This window comes from Carassius carassius, chromosome 28 (genome assembly GCF_963082965.1).
Source record: "Carassius carassius chromosome 28, fCarCar2.1, whole genome shotgun sequence".
NCBI classification, from domain to species: Eukaryota; Metazoa; Chordata; class Actinopteri; order Cypriniformes; family Cyprinidae; genus Carassius; species Carassius carassius.
In genome coordinates, this window is record NC_081782.1 from 16538836 (window position 1) to 16550006 (window position 11171).

Sequence of the window (11171 nt, forward strand, 5' to 3'; positions counted from 1 at the left end):
CTCTGTGGCCCCTACTTATCTTGAGTTTGCACCGGGGATGACCAAAGCGTTCATATACCCTCAAGCGGGATATGTTTCTAAGGTTCCCTCTGTTACACCACGACCTGTAGTGCTGCAGGCCTTCTGTCCTCCTCCCTTTCGGGAGCCTGACCAAGCGAAGCTAAATTGTATGTGTCCAGTTCGAGCGCTGGACGCATACGTCCACAGAGCTGCCCTGTGGAGAAAAACTGACCAATTGCTTGTATGCTACGGTCTCCCCAAGAGGGGTTCTCCTGCTTCTAAGCAGACTATTAGACGTTGGATAGTCGAGGCTATCAACGCTACCTATGAGTCCTCTGGTCGTCCCCTGCTGTCGGGAGCCAAGGCTCACTTTACTCGGGGTATGGCGGCCTCCAAGGCCTTCCTAGCAGGTGTATCCATGCTGGACATCTGCAATGCTGCGGGGTGGTCCACGCCCTCTACATTTGTTAAATTCTATGGCCTAGACATGCCAGTCACTCCAGGCGCTTCTGTCCTCCTGTCCTGAGCTGTGCTCTTTGGATACACACTAGGCAGGGGTTTGGTAGTCTGGCGGCGTTGGTACTCATTCCCCAAAGCGTTTTTCGACGCAGCTCAAGTTCCTGAAGAGGAACGTCTCTAGGTTACGTATGTAACCCTAGTTCCTCGAAGCCATACCCCCGGCACCACTGCCGGCGCTTGCTGGTACTCGAAGCTGACGCCACATGCGTGGAACCTGCTTTTATAGCTTCCTGGTCGCTTACGTCACCCCGCCTGTGACGTCACGCTCTTCCATTGGACTGATTACACAGGATATTCAGAGTCGCTCACACTGGGCGCGTTCCCCAAAGCGTTTTTCAACGCAGCGTCTCGTTCCCTCGAGGAACTAGGGTTACATACGTAATCTAGAGACGTTGCTTTGACATAATCTGTAAAGTTAAAAGTGCTATATAAATAAAGGTGACTTGACTTGACTGGTGAAGAGCATTTTGTGAAATTAATTAGACTATATACTCATATTTTACTTTACCTGTCAGTGATGTCTTAATTATTTAATGTTAATCTGAATAAATATGTTATAACACAAGTTACGACAGTCATAGTGTAAATGAATATATTTCTACAACAAATATACATTTTATCATTTAGAAATCAATTTAAAAACTGCATAATGTTGTAACACACGGACTCAGGGACAGAAGGTAAGATGTTAACAAGTTAATTTATTAAAAGCAGGTATGTAAATGAATCCATTGAACTAGGTATTGTGATCGGGGTATACTCCGTATGACAGGTGGGGTTACCAGAATGTGGTTAACATTGCACACACCTCAGGAGAGACAGAGGAGAGGAGGACTTGGAAGAGGAGTCGCTGGAGGCACGTTGGAGAATCGCTGGGGAAACACAGGAGTCTAGGAGAATCAGGTAATCAAAGAGGTTAGTATAAGGCTTGGTTTGGAAAGTCAATGCTAGTAGCAGAATACTGGAGAAATTCAATGTACTGGCTACGAGATCGGACAATGGCTGCATCTGAAAACTTAGGCAGGTGACTTGCCATCTTGCTGCCATATCAGGAAATTACTTTTTTCAGGCAGCGTTTTTACACGAAGGCACCTCATAAAACTGATTTCGGACAGGCTTCTGAGGCAGTGTAACGGTTTAATGATATATGGCAAAATATAGAGAGCTTTGGTGATAACTAAGTGGATTTCCCTTTCAAGGGAACTGCGAACAGCGTCCTCTAGGGGTCGCTTTGGGGAACACCCCCAAAGTCGTGACCCGTGTCTGAAGCATACATTGAAAAAACACCAACTTGTTGGCCGGCGACAGCCTCCGACGTCACTACCGGCACGACTATAAATAAGCACCGGGAGAGCACGTCATTAATCTTCTTCGACTTCACTGACTGTTTTGTTTGAAGCGTGCATCTGAAAGAACCGGTAAGGGCGATCTTTCTCTGTTTATCATGGCGACAACTAGCAAGCGTTTAGACAATGTGTGCATCCCTGTTGGCGTTATTTGACACCCGATGAGACACGCGATCTTTGCGTCATTTGTTTGGGTGAAGAGCACGCACACGATGTCTTTGAGGAGGCAATCTGCTTGTATTGTGAGCGTTTTTTCAATGGAAAAAGCTCCGCTCTCGTTCTTCTCTCTTCTGAAATAAAAAGGAAAAAAAAGGCAGCCATCTGCTTCCCACGATTCAGGACCTGTCCGTGCTGAGGCACGGAGGAGAATGAGCTTGTGAGAATAGAGGTGGATCTGTCTGAATGTTTTAAAGAGGGACTTTCCCCTTCGCGCTCGTAAAAAAAAAAAAAAAGGCAGATGAGAGAGAGCCTCGGGAGGATGATGTTATATCTTTAACATTTTCTGATACTGAGGTTAGTGCTCTGCTGGGTTTTTACCCTGGAAAAGAAGGAGATATTTGAGGATGATGAAGAAGCTGAGGCTGAGCCTTCTCAATTCTCCTGCCCTGCGTATGTAGAGCTTTTGGAGGTTAATGTGCGAAAATTACCTTTTGACCACAGCCCTCCAGCTCAGGTGAGCCTTTCATTTCTGCATGATCTCCATACAGAGATTAAAAAGAAATGAAAGAAGCTGTTTTCTTCTCGCATCCATCGGTTTCGGCATGAAAGTAATCTGCCGACATCGAGGTGATGCGTGAAAGCATCTATGAGGGAATGCCCCCTGTAGAAAGAGCTAACAATTATGAATAATTTATAAATAATTTTTATCTATGAAATTTTTTTCTTTCTGCAGGGGAAACATCCTCTCTTAATCTCCCTCCTTGCCATCTAAGCCCCTTCAGAAAATCATCTCGCTTAAATGGCAAGGCATACGCAGTGGCAGGTCAGGCTGTGGCTTTATTACACACGATGCTGGTGCTTAAAGCATATCAGACTTATCTGCTAAGAGACCTGGATAGAGGCAGGGGCCTTTTTTCTGATCAGGTAGCTGAGCTGCACTGCACCACGGATCTCTCTCCCTGCTACCAAGCAGGCCGCCTCCGCCATGGGCGGGACTATGGCGGCCATGGTGGCAGCGGAGAGACATCTGTGGATGAACCTGGCAGACATCGGGAGGAAAGAAAAGGCTTTCTTCTTGATGCTCAGGTTTCGCCTTCTGAACTTTTCGGTATTTCCGTTGAGACGGCGATTTGAGAAGTTCAGGGAGACGAAGGTGCGCTCTGCTGCTTTCAGATCCTTCGTTCCACGAAGGTCCAGGTCTGAGCCCGAACAACATAGGGGTCCTGGCCTGTCTCGATCTGAGGATCAAAGACAGGCACAGAAGGCTAGTGTCGCAACTCGCACTCCTCCCCCACCTGCGGGCAGGGGTTAGAGGAATCATGGGTCATGAGGAGGTAAGCAGAACCTAAGGGGTGTGATGTAGACGAGGCAGCATTCTCGTCCGAATCGGATTGATTTCGGTAGGTATCTACTCATTCCCTTTGGGGATTTTTAACCCTCTGGAGTCTAAGAGGTTATCAGGAGAAAATAGCCTCATAACGCGTATATGCGTTAATCGGCTTCAGAGGGTTAACTTCTGCCTTTATCCTCCCCTTCCTAATTCCCCTGTAACCACCAGCTCTCCACCTGATCGAGGTTAGGTGGAAACCTCTCACATAACAGTCTCCTATGCTGGACCTATAATGTTTTTATGGTTCTATGTTCATAGCAACCACCCTACTGATGGTCCAGACTAAAAGGAGGCGCCCCTTGAGCGGGGCTCCAGCGCAGGAGGGTGGGTGAGTAAATGTAACCCTCTCTGTATATACTTATGTGTATTAAATTGCTGGTGGTTACGTGTCTACTAATAAACTCTGTGAGTTTCCTTTGCAGTACTCAGTTACAGTGTTAACTAAACACTTGCGAGCACCAGCCATCCGGCTTCATCTTCCGGTATTAGGTGGCTGAGATCACAGGTTTCTGAGGGAGCCTCCTTGATCATCAGGCCTGGCACAGCACTGCAGGGAATTTCATGGATGTCCGGCCAGGTCACCCTGAGGGGTCTCCTGGCCCCTTAGTGGTGCTGTCGCATCCAGCGGGCAGTGGAGGTGGCAGTTACAGAAGTGTTCTTGTATATGCTGCCTTATGTGATTCAGCACCTCTGTGATGCTTAGGAACACGCTGAGCTTTGTTTACTTTCTCAAAACCACATGGTGGTCAGTGTGCACGTGAAAAGTTTGCGCACTTTCTAAAATCCACATAAGTGGTAAGTTTGCACGCAAGACTCTGCGAACTTTCTAAAAATCCTGTACGATAAGGGTTACAAGCTCCGCTTCGTTCCCTTTCTTGAGATGATTAGACTTTGGTTCCTTGGGCTCCATTCAGCCAGTGTGTATGTGTTTATACACCTCAAGCATCGCTTCCCTCAACATGAGGGGCTATTTGGGTGATTCTCGTGGTAATTTAGCAGCGCTCCCCTTATTCCAAAAAAGGGTCGCCTATGAGCGCGCTACTCTGAGCTCTGAGTTCTCCTCTCATATGAGACTGAGTTCTCTGTTTTTTCCCCAGAGCGCTCTAGTATTGTTTCCATAGATCGAGTTGGTGACTCTCAATCATACTGTTTTGAGATGCAACACTCCATCTATGAGCTGCTCTATCAGAGTGCCACGATAGCTCCTCCTTAGAACAGTATTTGAAAATCCATGCTATGGTAAGTGTGAACGTGAAGTCTTTGCATACTTTCTGAAATCCACACTGTGGTAAGTTCGTATGCTAATATTCTGCGTTCTTTCTAAAATCCTATATGGTGAGGGCTTTGCGTGGTTGCTTCGTGCCCTTTCTTGAGTTGGTAAAAGCCCCGTTCATCTTGGGCACCACACCACCTATGTATCCTCGGATACCTATCTAAACAGGGTGTTGCTACTAGAGAACTGTTGAGACAGCTCTTTCAGCAAGCTTATGCGTAAGCTAGCGGTAGCCCCTTTGTGACAGGCAAGACTTGGTAGAAATGCTAGGTTCTTAGCAGTATCCCTTTAAAGGAATCTTTCCTGATTCCAAGTCTTCAGCTCTACCCTGGGCCGAGGCCCTAACAATGAAGTTGGTTATGTAGCTTAGGCCTTTTGGCCGTAAGGGGTACTGTCACAGACAGCCGTCTAAACATCCCAGGGGCAACTCCCATGGAAATGGTAGAGTTGTTACTTAGTGCTCACCACACACTAAAAAATGTTGGGTTAAAAATAACCCAAGCTGTAACCCAACTATGGGTTGGTATAGCACCTTCCCATCTATGGGTTATTTCAACCCAACCCATTGGGTTAAAATTCTGTTGGGTTAAAAGTTACCCAAGAGTTGAGTTAATTATTTATATTAATTAACATCAGTATTTTAATTAAAAATTACTTAATACAACCATATTTTGAAACTACTTTGTTGTAAATTACAGATTTTATTTTAATATGCAAATAACACATTTACAAATACATTTTAAAATATTTTATTTAAATGTACAAGAATGTGTAAAAATACAACTGACATTTTCAAGATGTACAAATGTGTCAATAAATATTCATATCAAAACACAAATGTGCAAATACAGTTCACAGCTGTGGTTAGAGAGTTGGACCTGTAACCTGAAAGTCGCAGGTTTGAGTCTCGGTGCTGGCAGGAGTTGTAGGTGAGAGGGAGTGAATAACCAGCGCTCTCTTCCACCCTCAGTACCCATGGCTGAAGTGCCCTGAGCAAGGCACTGAAGCCCGAGTTGCTCCCAGGGTGCTGGATATATAGCTGCCCACTGCTCTGGGGGTGTGTTCACTTCTCACTGCTGTGTGTGTGCACTTGGATGGGTTAAATGCAGAGCATAAATTCCGAATATGGGTTACCACACTTGGTAAATGTGACGACTGTCAAATAAAATTAACATAACATATAATAATAAAACAAAAAATAATCATAAAATCAAGTAATAATAATAAAAAATATACCAGCTGCTGGACCTACTAATGATCAATAAAATAAAAAAGTTTTTTACTGATTACTAAATACAAAGTTTTTAAGGAGGAGACAGTGTGCAGAAGAAAGTATTAAAGACTGTCTGTTCCAAAAACTTTCAAATGGGAGCAGAGGGCTTTAGGTAGTAGATGTCATATACAAAGAAAAGTTTGAAACACAGATCGACTGCTTGTAGTATCATCTCCTGTTCCATCGCCTCCCCATTTAAAATAATAAAAACTTGGGAGGAGTTTTTCTTGTCACCAAGCACCAGGACATGTGGATTCTGGCTTGTCTCATGATTCAAGTACAGCACTAATAAGTGCCAACCTTAAAAGAATAAAAAAAATGTTAAAAAAAAGTTCAGTTAACATGCATTGTGATGGTATTTCATTGATACACTCAATTTACAAATGAGTGAATTTAAATGAGTTAAAAGCCATAGCGAATTTAAATTGGTTAGTGATAATTCACCCAAAAATGAAAATCCTGTCATCCCTTTTTTCTCAAAATATCTTCTTGGAACGATTTGTATTGTACAACGTGTGTCTTATACAAATTAAATAAAGGTGACTTGACAACACAGGGCACTGTAAATTAAATTTTTGCCTTTGCTTACAGGTTGAATGTCAATGAAGGACCGCTTCATTTCCGTGTATGATGTGCACACCATTTTTCCATTTGTGTGGTATGGTGCAGATGGCAGGAAGGGTTTTAAAGACAATTTCTGCACGAAGGCCTTTAAATGACAAAAGTACAGAGAAAGCACAAGTTAAAAAAACTCAGCTTACAGTCTTTGTGGGGATCTACTATCATTTGCACTAAGAGACAGACTAAACCAGTTTTCACTCCCTCCAGAAAATTGTGGCAATATTTGCAGCTAATGTGTGTAAATTTTACCACCCTTTACCCTTTAACTGATTTGGACTTGTAGGGAGGAACAAAAGTACACTGTAAATGAAAGGAAGCTTTGTTGGATGGAATGCGGCAATACACTTATTTCACCTCATTTGTCTTTTTTCATAATTTTTGGAAGTCATAGGTCTAAGTAAAATTTAAAACTTATGTATCATTAATTTAAATAGGTTACTTACCTTGAAATGTTTCAGTTAACAGGCAGAAAAAAGACTTTTTTTTCATGAAAAATCCATTGTCTAAAACAGTGGTTTTCAACCTGTGGTCCGCGGCCCCCTAGTGGGTCGCGTTGGTACTGCAGGTGGGCCGCCAATTACTATTAAAAGAAATAATAATTTTGTTAATATATGTAAAAATGTCTAAGTCATAACATAATAAAATAATTTCATATATATAATTAAATAACAAAAAATAATATTAAACTGTAACTATGCTTCCGCTATTCGACTTCGCTGATTGATTTAAGAATAAACCACCAATTTATATTTTTGCTGCATATGCTACAGAACAACAAATTCAAACATGCATAAATGGTTGTCAACATGTTTCCTCCTGACTGTTTGCTCCGCTGACTGTTTACCCGCTGCCGAGCTCTGCCTGGAACTAGTTTTCCTGTTTTGCTGAGCGGTGCTAGCCTGAGTTATTTTCGGTTCATTGCCAGTTCATTCTAGGGCTGTGCGATTAATAGAAATCGTCATAAAATCATGATTTGGGGCGTGTGCTTTTTCTAAATTTATAGCATGATTTTCCGCGAAACCCTGACCTTCCGCAGTATGATCTCTGATCCAATCAGAACGCAACGCGCCTAGCATAAAGAGTAGGGGTGTAACGATACGCAAAAATCATGGTTCGGTACGTACCTCGGTTTTAAAGTCACGGTTCGGTTCATTTTCGGTACAGTAAGGGAAAGAAATGCAAAAATGAAACTGCAGGTTGTTTATTACTATAAACTTTTTTTAACAATTTGTTTACACTTTTTTTAAATACTTTTTTAATAAAATAAATAATAAAATATAATTTATAATAACATAAAAAAAGAATAAGAAATAAAATACTGCTGCAAAATTCTCCACTAAATAAAATACTCTCAGTCTCAAACCAATATCATATAATAAAATATAATGAAAAATATAAATAAATAATATGATTACAGTGCAGCATTACCAATCCCAGCTTGTAGTCCTGCTCATATTTAAAAAATATATATAAATTTTCCAAAGTGTGAAGTGCAGCATCAACAGTTTCAGTTTTGAGACCTGCTCAGATTTCGTTATTGCGTTGGACCGATCGGAATTAAGAGCAAAGGTCTGTTTAAATGCCGATGGGAGCTGCGTTTGAATTACAATCATCTTTTTCCTAGTTGTAGTGATGTTCACACTCGCGTGATGCCTTTTTGAAAACCTTAGACCGGTGATACACTGGCATATTGCACCTGTCAAACATAGTCTATTTTGCCGTCAATACTGTTGACGGTGTCCTTTATCAGTAGGCTTTATATTTATGCTCAACATGAAGTATAGATATTGTTGTCGTGAAGACAAGATCCTGGTCTGTCGGCGGCCTCCCTCTATGTCACCTACAGTAGCAGCAGCGCGCCAGCGCCGCGTCAGGCACGATTCTGGTGTGTAAAGACACAGAAAACGCGAAGCAACTGACACGCAGCAGAAACGCATGCTCACGCCACGCAGCCAGTGTGTCACCGGCCTTAGAATCAGCTGCAGGGCGGGATTTGCGCTGAACGCGGAGACTTCCGCCACTTAATATGTTCGTTTGGAAACACGAAAATGTGCCTATGTTCCGCAAACAAAATATTGCATTCGGTCACTCGGTACACATGTGCACCGAACCGAAAGCCCTGTACCGAAACGGTCCGGTACGAATACACGTACCGTTACACCCCTAATAAAGAGAGTTGTGAGTGCACAGGACGCAGTTTAAGTGAGAGGAGACACGTTTTAAGTGCGCACACTCTCTCCGGACGAGAGCAGCGAGTATCTGAGCAAGCACGTCTGGTTTTGTGACAGAGCAAAGGAAATCTGCGTGCGGAAAGCGCTAATTGGTTTTCTTTTGGAAATATGTTTCAAATTCATCCTGAATGCATTTATGACTGTAAAGCATTTTAATATTTAAGTTTATTTACGTATATATTTTTATATTAATAGAATTTATATTGTATATAAATCTAGTTAAAACAACATATTTTTCTTAAATACATACATGCCTGTGAGTGTATTTATATATACATAATAAATATACACAGCACACACACATATGTTATGTAAACAAAAAAACTTTTATTTTGGATGTGATTAATCATGATTAATTGTTTGACAGCACTAATATATATATATGATATAAATTATGACAATCATGCCAAAATAGCTGTTGACATTAAACATACTTATTTTTGGTCATAACTGTAAAAGATAATTACCTTTTTTTTTCTTTTCTTTTCTTTTTATAAATATGGTCTCATTGTTATTTTTTTCAAATTGCATTTTTTTTGCCTCACTTTATATTGATTTTCTCCACCTCAGCAGGTTACACCAAACAATTACAGATATAGAATGATTGGAGAATGATAGAATGATTGATGACATGTATATGCACTTATTACACACACACACACACACACACACAAACACAACAGACAAAACGGTGGGGGAGCATAAAAAAATCGGTATTGAATAACAATTTAACAACATAAAAAATTCTACATAAGCAGAAAAATAAATATAAGGCCATAAAAAGCCATCCAAACAAATATATACATTAACATTACAGGTGTAAGAAAATGTGGTTTAAGATGAAGTAGACTAGTAATCTACACCTTGGGGGAGGGAAAGGGCTACTACCGGAGGACTAATATACTCAGGTATTTAGAAATATTTCACTTTTATAAACGATCTAGAAGAGGACCGAAAGAGTTTATAGAAATAACCAGAAGTTCCTTTAGTTGGACAAAATAAAAATAGCTTTAATCCATAAAGAATGGGTAGGAGGTGTAGGCGATTTCCAATTTAGTAAAATTAAACACCTTTCCAGGAGTGTTACAAAAGCAAAACTTTTTCTATATTGTCTACTTTATATAATATATATCAATGCCCATTGACAATCATGCCCAAAGCTCTGTTGATAATAAAAAAATGTGAAAATTTTTCAACATCCCTATAAAAGATTAATTACTTCTTTCCAAGATCTTGCCTTGTCTCATTATTTTTCAGAACTGCATTTCAGCCTATAGATCACTAATATGAACCTACTCCATCTTCAGACGGAGATCCGTAACTCTCGACCCCAGAGGCTGTTTTGTGGTATTTTCCCTCCTAGTAAAAGCAGATGAGTGTATGACAGTGACCTGCCTCCCCTCTGACCTCTTCATGCTATTGCTCTCCAGCGATGCTCCAGATGAAAGATGACAGATGATAAGACTTCACCGTTACGCTCGACACCTCAACCTGAAACCTAAACTGAAATTGTTCATTACGATGTTCATGTTGCCTGAAGCAAAGCTTGTTACATCACTTCCCCTTTACTTTTAGTCACAACTTTCTAAATAAACTAAGCTTGGTATAGCAATAAGTGATGTTAATACTGCATTATGTCTAGAAAGAGGGGTTAGACAACACTTCTAAAGGTCAAGACCATATTTCCTCATCTGATAGACCTTAACGGCTCCAGTTTTGTGCTGGTAAAAACAATTTGTTTTTGCCAGAGTACTTCACAAAATGTTTCATGTACTGGAACATTGGCAGACAGAAACAATGCTTTTTTAATAACCCTTGTTCACTGAGGCCTAATAAAAACTGCTTCTTTGCATTGAGCACACACTGTAGTTTGCATTAGCGAATGCTTTCATGCATTAACCATTGGCACTGCGTGGTATCTCATTTATGCTTTGTTTCTCAATTGGAAGGAAGAGCTATCTTCGCACACAAAGCTGAAGTAAGTATTTTTAGCTTTTTGTCTTTTCCCTCATTAATACGCCTTATGCAGAGACTGTTTCAAATATTGATGAGCCAAGAACTTTGAAGCCACCTCAAGAAATCCCTTTCGAGTCAGCTGTATTTTTGAATTGTGTGGTGTTGAAGTGAATACATTATAGTAAATTACAAGCAGATGCATTTTGTTGTCGGTATAAAAAGCTGTTCCTTGTTTTTATTGCTGAGATGTGTGATTGTTTGTGTAATAATAGAAAGAACTAAGCTGAGAAAAGGAACATGATGAGCTTCATGGCTTGAGTGGTCAATGAAGCTCAAAGTGTGTGCAGGTGTTTCCTTTAAACACTAATAAATTGACTAGTGTGACAGTTTCACATGGGTTACA